The sequence below is a fragment of the Paroedura picta genome, chromosome 3 (genome assembly GCF_049243985.1).
Source record: "Paroedura picta isolate Pp20150507F chromosome 3, Ppicta_v3.0, whole genome shotgun sequence".
NCBI classification, from domain to species: Eukaryota; Metazoa; Chordata; class Lepidosauria; order Squamata; family Gekkonidae; genus Paroedura; species Paroedura picta.
Window position 1 is genome coordinate 95,781,971 of NC_135371.1, and position 12,287 is coordinate 95,794,257.

The window sequence follows — 12,287 nt, forward strand, 5'->3', positions numbered from 1 at the left end:
CCTGATAGCCCTGCTGAGACTTTCAGCTTATTGTCCCCTGCAGCTAAAAACAGACTACAGATTTATCCACGCTCCCTTGTCGAGGGATAACTGACAGACTGAGACAGCCCTCAGAAAACCACAGCAGGGCACCTGCATCATCAGGAAGCCTGAATTGGCCCCAAGGCCAGACCAAACTCTGAGCCCCTGCATATTCCTCATATGGTAAAGGTCAGAGTGCATCTGGGAAGGTGAGGGAGATAATTTGAAAAGTTGACTAGAGGGTTTCTCCACTTAAGCCTGTGGGTTGGAAGGCAGAACTACATATGTGAGCTTTAACTGTAACGTATGTGAGCTTGGGAGCCTTGTGTTAGGAACACACTGTTGAGGATTTTACTTCTTTGGCTGAACAAGTCCTTTTGAGTGAAAGGATTTGTAGCAACCGTTGATGCACACAGCTTTTTACTTGTCAACCCCTGTACCAATGCACCAAAATAACCTGTTTTCCATTTTTTTAATTGCTGTTCCCTGCGGAAAGAAGCTGGCCTGTCACCAATGATGCCACTCTCTGCCGAGGTGCTGCCATCCAAGGGAAGGCGGCGCAGAGCCGAAGGGAGCCCAAAGAAGAACTCTGCTGGGGCTCAGCCGCCACGGAAGTGCTTCTCCATGCCATTCACGACCTACAGAGGGCGCCCCGATCCCACCGGCGTACCGGCAGCCTCCCACCAGGGAGCCCAGCGAGAAGCTTGTGCCGCGGATCAAAGCGGGCAGGAACCCTCGGCGCTCTGACGTCTTTTTTCGGAGTTTGCTCTGTGCCGCAAAAAGAGCCTTCGTTTCTTTTTGAGTTTTGTCCCCTAAAAATTACCAGGCTTTCCACCACAGAATCCGGGGAGTTGTAGTTTTCTGAAGGAGCCGACAATTCTCTGGCATTTGCGCAAGAAGGTCTCTGGAAGAGATAAGGTTGCTGGGGCTGAGGGGGTAGGGCTGCCAGTTCTTGGTTGGGAAATACCTGGAGACGTTGGGGTGGAGCTGGGAATGGGCTGGTTTCAGACAGGGAGGGACCTCCAAAGCATCCATTTTCTCCCCGAGGAATGCATTCCTAAAGTTTGGGGTCGAGCTGTATGTAATTCCTGGGCATTCCCGGGTCCCATCTGGAGGGTAGTACCCCCAGGAACAGAGGGGAATATGAAACTAGTTAATGTGTAGCAGCCCTATAGAGAATCTGCTTTGCATGTAGGAGGTCGTAGGTTCTTTTCCAGAGCCACTGTCAGTTACAGGGGGAAATATTGACCTTGTTTGTATTCCCCCCAACGCCACTGTCATTAATGAATAATAAACACCTTTATTTGGAGACAGGGTAAAAGCCAGAACAACCCGGAACAGGCCAGAACGGACACTAAACAAATGAGTACAGTGGGATGCCTTGCAGACACTTGAGAACAATGTTTTAAAAATGAAAAGGTAGATGTTTCATGTGCTTATATTAGCCCTTACCAGGACAAAAAGCATCCAGAATAGGCATTAAATAAATAACAGTACCACAAAAACTGGGGTGCTTTACAAACATTCAAGGACAATATTTTAGAAATGAAAAGGTTGAATTCCCACCATCTTTATTTACTTTTTATTTATTGGGTTGATTGATTGATTCCTTCGATTTTTAGCACACCACTCTCTGGGGACTCATGGTGGGGTACAATATAACCGCCCCCCCCCAATAAAACATGATAAAATCTCACCCCATAACAAAACAACAAGACATAGATAAAAGAGGATAAAATAAGATTGGCTGTATAACCCCTCTACCCATCCCTGCAGCCGTCCTCCCCACAGGCTGGGGTACGCTGGATGTTATTGAGTAACCTGTGGAGGGTCCCCTGTGGTTCCTGGCTCTGACCTCAGTCAAAGACCTGGCAGAAGACCTCTGTTTTGCAGGCCACGTGGAACTCTGATAGCCCTGTTAGGGCCCTCAGCTCTCTCAGGAGCTCATTCCACTAAGTTGGGGCCAGGACCAAAAAGGCCCTGGCCAAGGCCAGGTATGCACCTTTGGGGCCAGGGACCTCCAGTAGATTAATACCCGGCCTGTTCCAGAGACATTTTGGCCCAGAACATGTTAATAAAAGGGTAAGAGTTACACTTCTTCATTTCTAAAATATTATAATGAAGTGTTTGTAATTCATCCCACTGTTTTTTGCAGTACTTTTTTTTTTTTAACAGTTCATTCAGTGCCTATTCTGGCCTGTTCCAGATGCTTCTTGGCCCGGTAAGGGTAAATAAAGGTGTGAGATTTCTGCCTTTTCATGTCTAAAACATTGTTCTCAATACATCCCACTGTGGTTTTGCAGTACTCTTGTTTGTTTAATGCCCATTCCAGCCTGGTCTGGGCTGTTTCGGCATTTACCCTATCCCCTTTTAAATGCTTTTCAAATGCTGTATACTGATCTTTTTCCCTCTTCATATCCAGGTGAAAAAGAGCCTCTGTCCACAGTCAGAAGTGACCCAAGTAAAGGGGAAGGCGATGGAAGAGCAGGACCCAGAAGTACCTGGAATTGGCCAGAGAGGAAGGACGGACAGACCCCCATCCCACCCAGGCTGAGAACAGTGTTCAATTCTAGGAACGAGCTCCGGCTCAGGAAATGATGATTGCAGATGTGCACAGCTGATGTTTCTGTATGTTTCCTTACCATGAAGCTGCTGGGCCCCTCAAGAGGTCTGTAGCCAGCTCCGTGGACTTTGCAACCGCTGGCTGAAGCTGCAGAGGCACACAAAGAAGCTGATCATGGAGCAGACACTGGACCTCCTGCCCTGAATATAGAGAGGTGGGTCAGAGGATGCAGGCGAGAGACCAGTTCCCAGGTGGTGGCTGTGGCCAAAGGTTTACTCCTGAGCCAGGCAGAGGAGAAGAGGCAAGCAGTGCAGGTGAGGGGGTTTCCTTCACTCACTTCAAGCAATGACCTTATCTTAAGGCTTTCCTGCCAGGTATTTCTACCTGTGGAAAATTCAACAGGCTGGGAAGAAAGCCTAACCCTGATTCTGGCCCAAGCAGTGGATGCAGCGCCGCTGACCGATGCAGGCATGAGGCGTGTGGGAGTGGGGCAGGATGGACTGTCCCTTCTCTTTGGGCTGTTCCCTTACTTCTCTCTTGCTGCTGTTTTAGATGTGGGGATCATCTTTGGAGATGGCAGCTAAACTCTCTGAGGCCAAAGGAGTTCCTTTGGAGGACCGGCAGAGGGTGCAGGCCAAGGAGTATGCCCAAGAGGCCCTCTCACATGGTAACGGTGCCTTGTGCCTGGACTGGATTTGGACACATAATGGTTGATAAGTAGCAAAATCAGGACAGAGAAAAAGAAACAATTCTACAGGAGACACAGAGTGAACTATTGGCACACATTTATAGCAGAAATATATAGGGCTGCTCGCTTTAAAGGGGGATTAGACAGATTCAGGGAGGGCCACTCCATTCTTATAAACATGTATTACAATATACATTAAAATATCCTTCAACTTTATTCCCTTGGAGGAACTCAAATTCACTCATAGAATCATAGAGTTGGGATGGACATCCTGGGTCATCTACTCCAACCCCCTGCACTATGCAGGACACTCACAAACCTATCACTCATCCACTGTAACCTGCCACCCCCTTGAACTTTCACAGAATCAGCCTGTCCGTCAGATAGCTATCCAGTCTCTGTTTAAAAATTTCCAAAGATGGAGGACCCACCACCTCCTGAGGAAGCCTGTTCCACTGAGAAACTGCTCTAACTGTCAGGAACTTGTTCCAGATATTTAGACAGAATTTCTTTTGAATTAATTTCATTGGTTCTGGTCCATCCCTCTGGGGCAAGAGAGAACAACTCTGCTCCATCCTCTACATGGCAGCCTTTTAAATACTTGAATATGGTGATCAGATCTGGACACGCTCTAGTTTATCTACATCCTTCTTCAACTGTGGTGCCCATAACTGAACACAGTACTCCAAGTGAGGCCGAACCAGAGCAAAGTGGTACCATCACCTGTGATCTGGACACAATACTCTGTTTGATGCAGTCCAAAATCCCATTTGCCTTTTTAGCCACCGAGTCACACAGTTGACTCATGTTCAATGTGTGGTCTACTAAGACTCCTAGATCCTTTTTGCACATACTACTGTCAAGACAAGTCTCCCCCATCCTATATTGGTGAAGATGGTTTTCCCTACCTAAATGCAGAACTTTACATTTCGTCCCTATAGAATTTCATTTTATTCAGTTTAGACCAGTTCTCGAGCCTCTCAAGATCATCCTGTATTCTGATTCTGATTCTGTCTTCTGTTGTGTTTGCTACCCCTCCCAGTTTAGTATCATCTGGAAATTTAATATCCCCTCTAATCCCTCATCCAAATAATTTATAAATATGTTGAACAACACAGGGCCCAGGACAGATCCCTGGGGCACTCCACTTGTCACTCTTCTCCAAGAGGATGCTGAACCATTTATAAGTATCCTTTCGTTACTTATCTGTTAACCAGTTACCAGTCCATCAGATAGAATTGGGATCCATACCACATTTTACCAGCTTGTCAATAAGAATATCATGTGGAACCTTATCAAATGCTTTACTGAAATCCAGATAAACTATGTCTATAGCATTCCCCTGATCCAGCAAGGTAGTTACTTTCTCAAAAAAGAGATAAGGTTGGTCTGACATGACTTGTTCTCGTGAAACCCGTGCTGAGTCTTAGAAATCACAGCTCTCTGTTCCAGCTGCTCAAGGACTGAGTGTTTGATGATTTGTTCCAAACTTTTGCCAGCTACAAATGTCAAGCTGATGGGTTGATAGTTACCTGGATCCTCCTTTTTCCCTTTCTTTAAGATGGGGGACAACATTTGCCTGCCTCCAATCATCTGGCACCTCACCTGTCCTCCAAGAAGTGTCAAAAAGAATGGGCAGAGGTTCAGAGATTACATCTGCAAGTTCTTTTAGTACTTTTTAAATTCATCTGGCCCAGAAGACTATATTTCATTTAAAGAAAAGAAAATGCAGAGAAATTTGGACAAACCTGTTTGCAAACATGAATAAATGGAAGAGAGTGTATTGAGGATTTGTCTGTAGAAGGGAACTGTCTTCCACAAGTTAAATATAATACAAGGACAGATAGAACTATTAAGAATTTACTTTACTAATAAAACAGAAGAATTCTTGTGTTTGGAGGACACTATGTCCCTGTGTGTTTTTGATGCTTTGACTAGGGCCTCCAGGATACTCTAATTAAAATTGTATCTGAAACAAGTAGGTATCCAAATGAAGATAGATTCAAGTGGGTAGCCATGCTGGTGTGAAGCAGAAGAACAGATTTAGAGTCCACTGGCACCTTTAAGGCCAACAAAGTCTTATTCTAGGTATGAGCTTTTGTGTGCATGCACACTTTTTCAGATACAATGTATCCAAATGGTCATTCCAAAACATGGTTTGATACTGAGGGCAGGTCTCTCAAAAAGTCTTTGAGAGGCATGAACATCTGCCATAGGGATAGCCCCTCAAAAGCCTTAATAATTGAGATTCACCAATCCACAGAGATAAGAACATTGATAGGAACCCTGAGCTTGTTTTTCTGCAAGGAAAGCTCCTGTCTATGAGCTAGACCCTCCCTGATTTAATTAGGAAGAACATTGCGTGGTGAACCCCAGTTTCAGCAAAACTTTTCACGATAATAGATAGGTCTGGCAGACTTCCAAAAGGATGAGAGATAGCAGTGGTGGTCCCAATATTTTAAAAAGTTAACAGAAATGATCACCATAGTTATATGCCCAATAGTCTTCTGAGTACCACAAGCAAACTATGTTAGGTGTCTATGTTGTAAACTTGCTGACTCGCTAGAAGAAGAAAATCTAATTGAGGAACAAGGAGGCTTCAGAAAAGGTCATTCAACACTGGATCACTGTATGTTAGTTGACCATTTGATGGGAAAATATTCCTCAAAATCAATGCCTTCCCTTTACATTGCCTTTATCGATTCAAATCTGCATTTGATTCTATTCACAGGAATTTGCTTATGGTTAAAGTAGATAGGTCATCTATTAATAAATGACTACTTTTCTTAATAAAATCTCTATATAGAAATATATAGAGTCAAATGCAGTCCCCAAGGGCATCTTACAAACACAATAGAATCAGGAAACGGAGTAAAACAAGGTTGTATCCTGGCCCTGCTATTATTCATTTTCTTTATAAATGATATTAGTTGTGGTTTGAAGAGCCCAAATTTCCATCCATATATATCCATATATTTCAGTGCTACTTTATGCTGATGACCTAGCCATATTTTCTAGAATTCCCGTAGGCTTGAAAAGGCCTTAAGTGCCCTAAACTTTTATTGCCCCCCCCCAAAAAAAAATAGCCTGATGATTAACCATGAAAAGACCTAAGTTATGGTATCTGCTAAGAAACCAAAATTCTACTTTTGGAGGTCAAATGGGACCGTGATAAAACACGTCCAACAGTATATATATATATCTTGGTGTTATATTCCAGGCAATACAGGCAAGATTTGCTCATATTAATATATCTTTAAGCACCCAGAAAAGCTCAGTTGCAGTTCAAAAGTTTTTCTGACAGAAAGGAGGACGTTATGTCCCAGCTGCAATAAAGATCTTTAAGGCCAAGCTCTTGATACAACTGATGTTTGGGGTGCCAATAAGTATATCAGGTAATTTGAACTGTTCAGTCTAAATTCTTGAGAGCAATTTTGGAGTTAGCAAAAAACACCTGAAATGCAGCAGTTAGAATCGAGACAGGAATTATGAGTGTCCGGTCTAGGCTTTGGCTAACCCCTTTCAATTTCTGGGTACTGTCTTCACTCAAATTCTTTTTCTATTCTCAATACTGCCAAATTTTGATCAATCTAAATCCAGATCCTGCAACAGATCTGCAATGTTCCTTTATTCCTGACTCGAAACAGCTTTCACCCAGCTGCCATCTTCTGCACTTGAATATTTCTTTTTTAAAAACAATTTCAAATGTTATTTTTAATCCATTACAAAAAAAATACATTTTTGTTGTATTTGTTGAAGAATATATGAAAAAAAAACCATTAATTCTCCTGTACAAAATTTCAATCCATTCTCATTTCCCTTTATAAATTATAAATCATAACCAATAGTCATAAATCCACAACTATACTTTTTTCTAATATACTCTATCCATAAGTTCCATTTTGTCTTAAAGTCCGCTATTAGTTTATCTTCAACATAAGTTGTCAATTTTGCCATCTGAGCGATTTCCAATGTTTTCAACTGCCAATCAAATATGGTGGGCGTCTCTTTTAACTTCCATTTTTTTGCCCAGACTATCCTTGCCGCCGTTGTCAGATATCTAAATAACTCTCCATATTTTTTATCTTTTTCATTTACCAGAAAACCTAAAAGATAAGCTTCAGGATTTAGAGCTATGGAGTCCTTAAAGATTTTTGAGATTTCTTTGTGGATATCCTGCTAAAAGTGTCTTGCTCTTTTGCAGGTCCACCAAATATAGAACATTGTCCCTCTCACTTCCCCGCATTTCCAACATTTGTCCGATAGGCTTTTATTCATTTTTGATAATTTGTGCGGAGTCATGTACCAACAGTAATGCATTTTGTAATAGTTTTCCTTAATATAATAACTATTCATAAATTTCAGATCTTTACTCCACATTTTTGCCAGGTTTCCAATAGAATGTTATGACCAAGATTCCTTACCCAAACAATCATAAAATCTTTGACCACCTCATCTTCCGTGTACAGTAATAAACATAATTCATACATCTTCTTGATTAAATGATTATCTTTACATAAATATAACTCTAATTGTGATTTTTCTACTTCAAATTCCCATAGCTTCCTATCCCTTTCATATCTGTCCTTAATCTGTCTATATAGCCACCAGTCTACATATTTATATTCTTGCACTAATTTCTCGTGGGATTTAATTCTAAACCGCATTATCCCTTCTTGGGTAAAAGTCTCAATTATATCCTTATAATTTAACCATTAAGCCTCTTGTGGCGCAGAGTGGTAAGGCAGCCGTCTGACAGCTTTGCCCATAAGGCAGGGAGTTCAATCCCAGCAGCCGGCTCAAGGTTGACTCAGCCTTCCATCCTTCCGAGGTCGGTAAAATGAGTACCCAGCTTGCTGGGGGGTAAACGGTAATGACTGGGGAAGGCACTGGCAAACCACCCCGTATTGAGTCTGCCAAGAAAACGCTAGAGGGCGTTACCCCAAGGGTCAGACATGACTCGGTGCTTGCACAGGGGATACCTTTACCTTTACCTTTAATTTAACCATTTAGTTTCTGATGTTGCTTGCCCTCTGAACAGAGCTTCCTGTGGTGACAACCATAAAGGAATACACTTGAATATTTCCAGTTGTCAGACTCCTCTCTCCTTCCTGCTTGATCGAGGATGGTGGTGGCCACATGCCAGTGTTTGTAGATACATTTTAGCTAGAGCAGGGGAGGGGAGAAATAGGAGTTGTGTGAAGCTCCAGCCATTATTGAAGGAACAATTTCCAGCCTTTTGTCCCCCTACTCTACAGCCAGAACAAGCCAGGAGAGGAGGAAGTGCCAGAGCATGAGATGGCTTGTTAATTTTTGTTTTCCTGACTGGCTCTACTGCCAGAGTACATGGGGGAGGGGGTAAGTGGAGGCTGCAGCCTCGGGAAGAACAATGGAGGCACAGCCGGACTGGGTGGGGGGAGAAAATCCTAAACATCTGCATGAGGAAGAATGGGCTTTCAGAGCGTCTTTCTCCAATTAAGCGGATTATATCTACTCTCAGATATCCCGAGGATAAGGTGGCATCACTGTACAGTGGGGACAGGAAGTTGCAGATGGAATAATTAACCCAATGGACAACAGACTGGAAATTGAATCAGGTGAAGATTGAAATATGATACTGAGACTGAATAGATGCAGAAACTAATGTTTCCATTGACCAATGGGAACAACTTTTTTTGGGGGGGAATATAAAACTCAGGAAATATCAATTATTGAGGGAAAACTGTTATAAAATTTTCTATAGATGATATATTACACTAAAAGTGATTAGTAAAATGTCCAGGCAACATGATGGCAAATGTTGCAGGTATCATGAAGAAGCTGGCTCTTTTTACCATATGTGGTGGAATTGTAAGAAAGTTAGGAAATTTTGGAATAAAATTAATTCTATACTAGAAAAAAATGTTGAACATGAAGTTTCCTGTATATTCTGATTATATGATGTTAAGCCTTATCCCTGTGAATTTCCCTCATAATGCTTTTCTTCCATGTGACAATGGCAGCAAGAATTCTAATTGCCCAGCTCTGGAAACACCTGGAATTACCTAAGGCGATAGATTGGCTTGACAAATTTGTGCAAGATGTCTAAGCTTAGTAAACAGGAGACCTGAAGAATTTCAAGATCATTGGCACTTAGATTAAATGGATAAGTACATTTGAAATTGTTATTAGATTAGAGAAGTAACTGAAGAGTCATTTTTGTAACATCTTTTTCTGTATTATTCTTTTCTTTCTTATATATTTAATCTTAAATTAATAAATATTTTAAAAGAATCATTGCTATTTTAAATTTGAGCTGATAGAGGATAAAAAGCCCAATACTTATTTTCCATTAGAAGGGTCTGACAAGCTCAATATTAATAGATTAATAGATACATGCTGCACCATAGCAAATTGTACTCACTAAAACCTGGGCTATCATGGCCTCTCTTACCAACTTATTCTTGGGGTGTGACAAGGCAAAAGGACTTCTTAAGACAAGGATGACAGAGATAGAGAGGCAACACAACCTTAACAGATTACTGGACCTAATTTTTAGGAAAGATCAACTAATCAGGGTTGATCTGATGCCATAAAGGTAAAGGTATCCCCTGTGCAAGCACCGGGTCATGTCTAACCCTTGGGGTGAGGCCCTCTAGTGTTTTCATGGCAGACTGAATATGGGGTGGTTTGCCAGTGCCTTTTATCATCATCATCATCATCATCATCATCATCATCCGATTTATTTCCTGCCTCTTCCGGAAGGCTCGAGGCGGGTGACAATGATCTTAACCCCATTAAAACCTATTAAAACCCCCATTAAAATATTAATACCAACATGGCGGCAAAGAGAAAACACCCCATCCCTCCCCATACTAATATCAGAGATAATGGAGGAGTGCAATGTACACTTCCTAACTCCCGGGGAGGGGGGTAATGTACCCAGTTAATTGACCCCAGCCTCAACCATAGACCTGGTGGAAGAGCTCCGGCTTGCAGGCACTGCGGAAAGCTGACAAATCCCGCAGGGCCCACAGCTCACCCAGGAACTCATTCCACCAGGTAGGGGCCAGAACCGAAAAGGCCCTGGCCCTGGTCGAGGTTAGGCGTGCTTCCTTAGGGCCGGGAATGATCAATAGGTTCTCACCCGCAGAGCGTAAAGCCCTGCGGGGAGCATAGGGCAGCAGGCAGTCCCTCAGCTATGTGGGTCCCAACTCGCGTATGGCCTTAAAGGTTAGAACTAGAACCTTGAACCGGATCCAGGCAGCTATTGTTAGCCAATGCAGCTGGCTCAGCACATGCTGGATATGGGCCCTCCAAGGTGTGCCAGTGAGGACCCTAGCAGCTGCATTTTGCACCAGCTGAAGTTTCCAGGTCAGGGACAAGGGTAGGCCAGCGTAGAGCGAGTTACAGAAATCAAATATGGAGGTGACCGTCGCATGAATCACTGTGGTCAGATGGTCAGGGGACAAGTAGGGCACTAGCAGTCGGGCCTGGTGGAGATGGAAGAATGCCTGACCCGCTACTCTCTTGACCTGTGCCTCCATAGTCAGGGAGGCATCAATGGTCACACCCAGATTCCTAGCTTGGGGCACGATGGTAAGTTGTGCCCCTGCCAGGGTGGGTAAGTGCGTTGCCTGTTCCTGCCCCCTGCCTCCCAGCCACAGGACCTCCATCTTGGAGGGGCTGAGTTTCAGGCTACTCTGCTCGAACCATTCAGCTACCACTTCCAAACATCTGGCGAATGATTCTGGGGGGAATCCGGGTGGCCGTCCATTAGGATAGCGATCCCCAACCTGTGGGCAGCAGCCCACATGTGGTCCATCGACTAATTGGAGTTGGGCCGCGAAGGACGCCTTCTCCCCCCCCCCCCCCGCCCGGCCCTTTACTTCATCCTCCCCGGCCCTTTACAACACAATTCGGGTGTTATTGTCTCCCATCACTCCCAGATGGGACTATCTCGTTGCAGAAAAACAAGCTCAGGGTTCCCATTTATTTGACATTGTCATGAGTTAAAATTTCCATGAAAATAAAATGTTCCTTATGTTCATTGTTGTGGCGTGTCTGTATCTTATTTTGAAGGGATGTTTAAACATTACCATAGCGATCAGAGAGCGTTAGGGCAGTGGTTGAGAGTAGAGGAGTAAACTACCCCCCCCCCACCGGGCCTCAGTAAAATTGTCAAGCGTTGAGTGGTCCCCGGTGATAAAAAGTTTGGGGACCACTGCATTAGGAGATAGAGCTGGGTGTCATCAGCATACTGGTGACAACCCAGCCCAAAGCTCCGTACCAGCTGGGCCAGAGGGCGCATAAAGATGTTGAACAAAGTGGGGGAGAGGACCGCGCCCTGAGGGACACCACAAGGGAGTCTATAGGGCTGCGAGAATTCCTCCCCCACATCAACCCTCTGGGACTGGTTCTGGAGGAAGGAGTGTGTCCAGCATAAAGCTGTGCTCTGTATCCCCGTGCCGGCTAGGCGATGGACCAGTCCACGATGTCAAAGGCCGCTGATAGGTCTAGAAGGACCAACACAGCTGACCCGCCTCTATCCAGCTGGTGACGGAGATCATCCAACAGGGTGACCAACACCATCTCCACCCCGTGGCCCGGATGGAAGCCAGATTGATATGGATCGAGTGCCGAAGCTTCTTCCAAGAATGCCAGGGGCTGGTCTGCCGCAGCTCTTTCCACCACCTTGCCCAGGAATGCTAAGTGTGACACTGGGCAGTAGTTGGCAGGGTTCTGTGGATCCAGTGATGGTTTTTCAGGAGAGGGCGAACCACTGCTTCCTTGAGCTGCTCAGGAAACTCCCCCGAACTCAGGGAGGAGTTGATGATGTCTCTGAGCTGGCCTCCTATCTTCTGGCTGCCTCCCTTGAGGAGTCAAGAAGGACAGGTGTCAAGGGGGCAGATGGTCGCCCTAACCGGCCCTAGCAGCTTGTCCACTTCAGAGGAAGAGAGCTGCCTGAAGCAATCAAACCTCACTACCAAAGGCGGCCAACAGGTCTCCAGTTCGTTTACTGTATTAATTGTAGTG

The 12,287-nt window shown here is 44.3% G+C and overlaps 1 long non-coding RNA gene across 2 annotated transcripts; it reads right to left on the reverse strand.

The window, feature by feature from the left end:
* Positions 1-786: 786 nt before the first annotated feature.
* Positions 787-10,610, reverse strand: LOC143832458 (uncharacterized). Of its 2 annotated transcripts, none has more exons than XR_013229270.1 (3): positions 10,399-10,610; positions 2,664-2,784; positions 787-925 (listed from the first exon to the last, which is right to left on the reverse strand). It is a non-coding gene; the product is annotated as an uncharacterized LOC143832458 (long non-coding RNA). The 2 variants fall into 2 exon arrangements; XR_013229271.1 differs by lacking the exon at positions 10,399-10,610 and adding an exon at positions 3,115-3,268.
* Between the last annotated feature and the right edge of the window lie 1,677 nt (positions 10,611-12,287).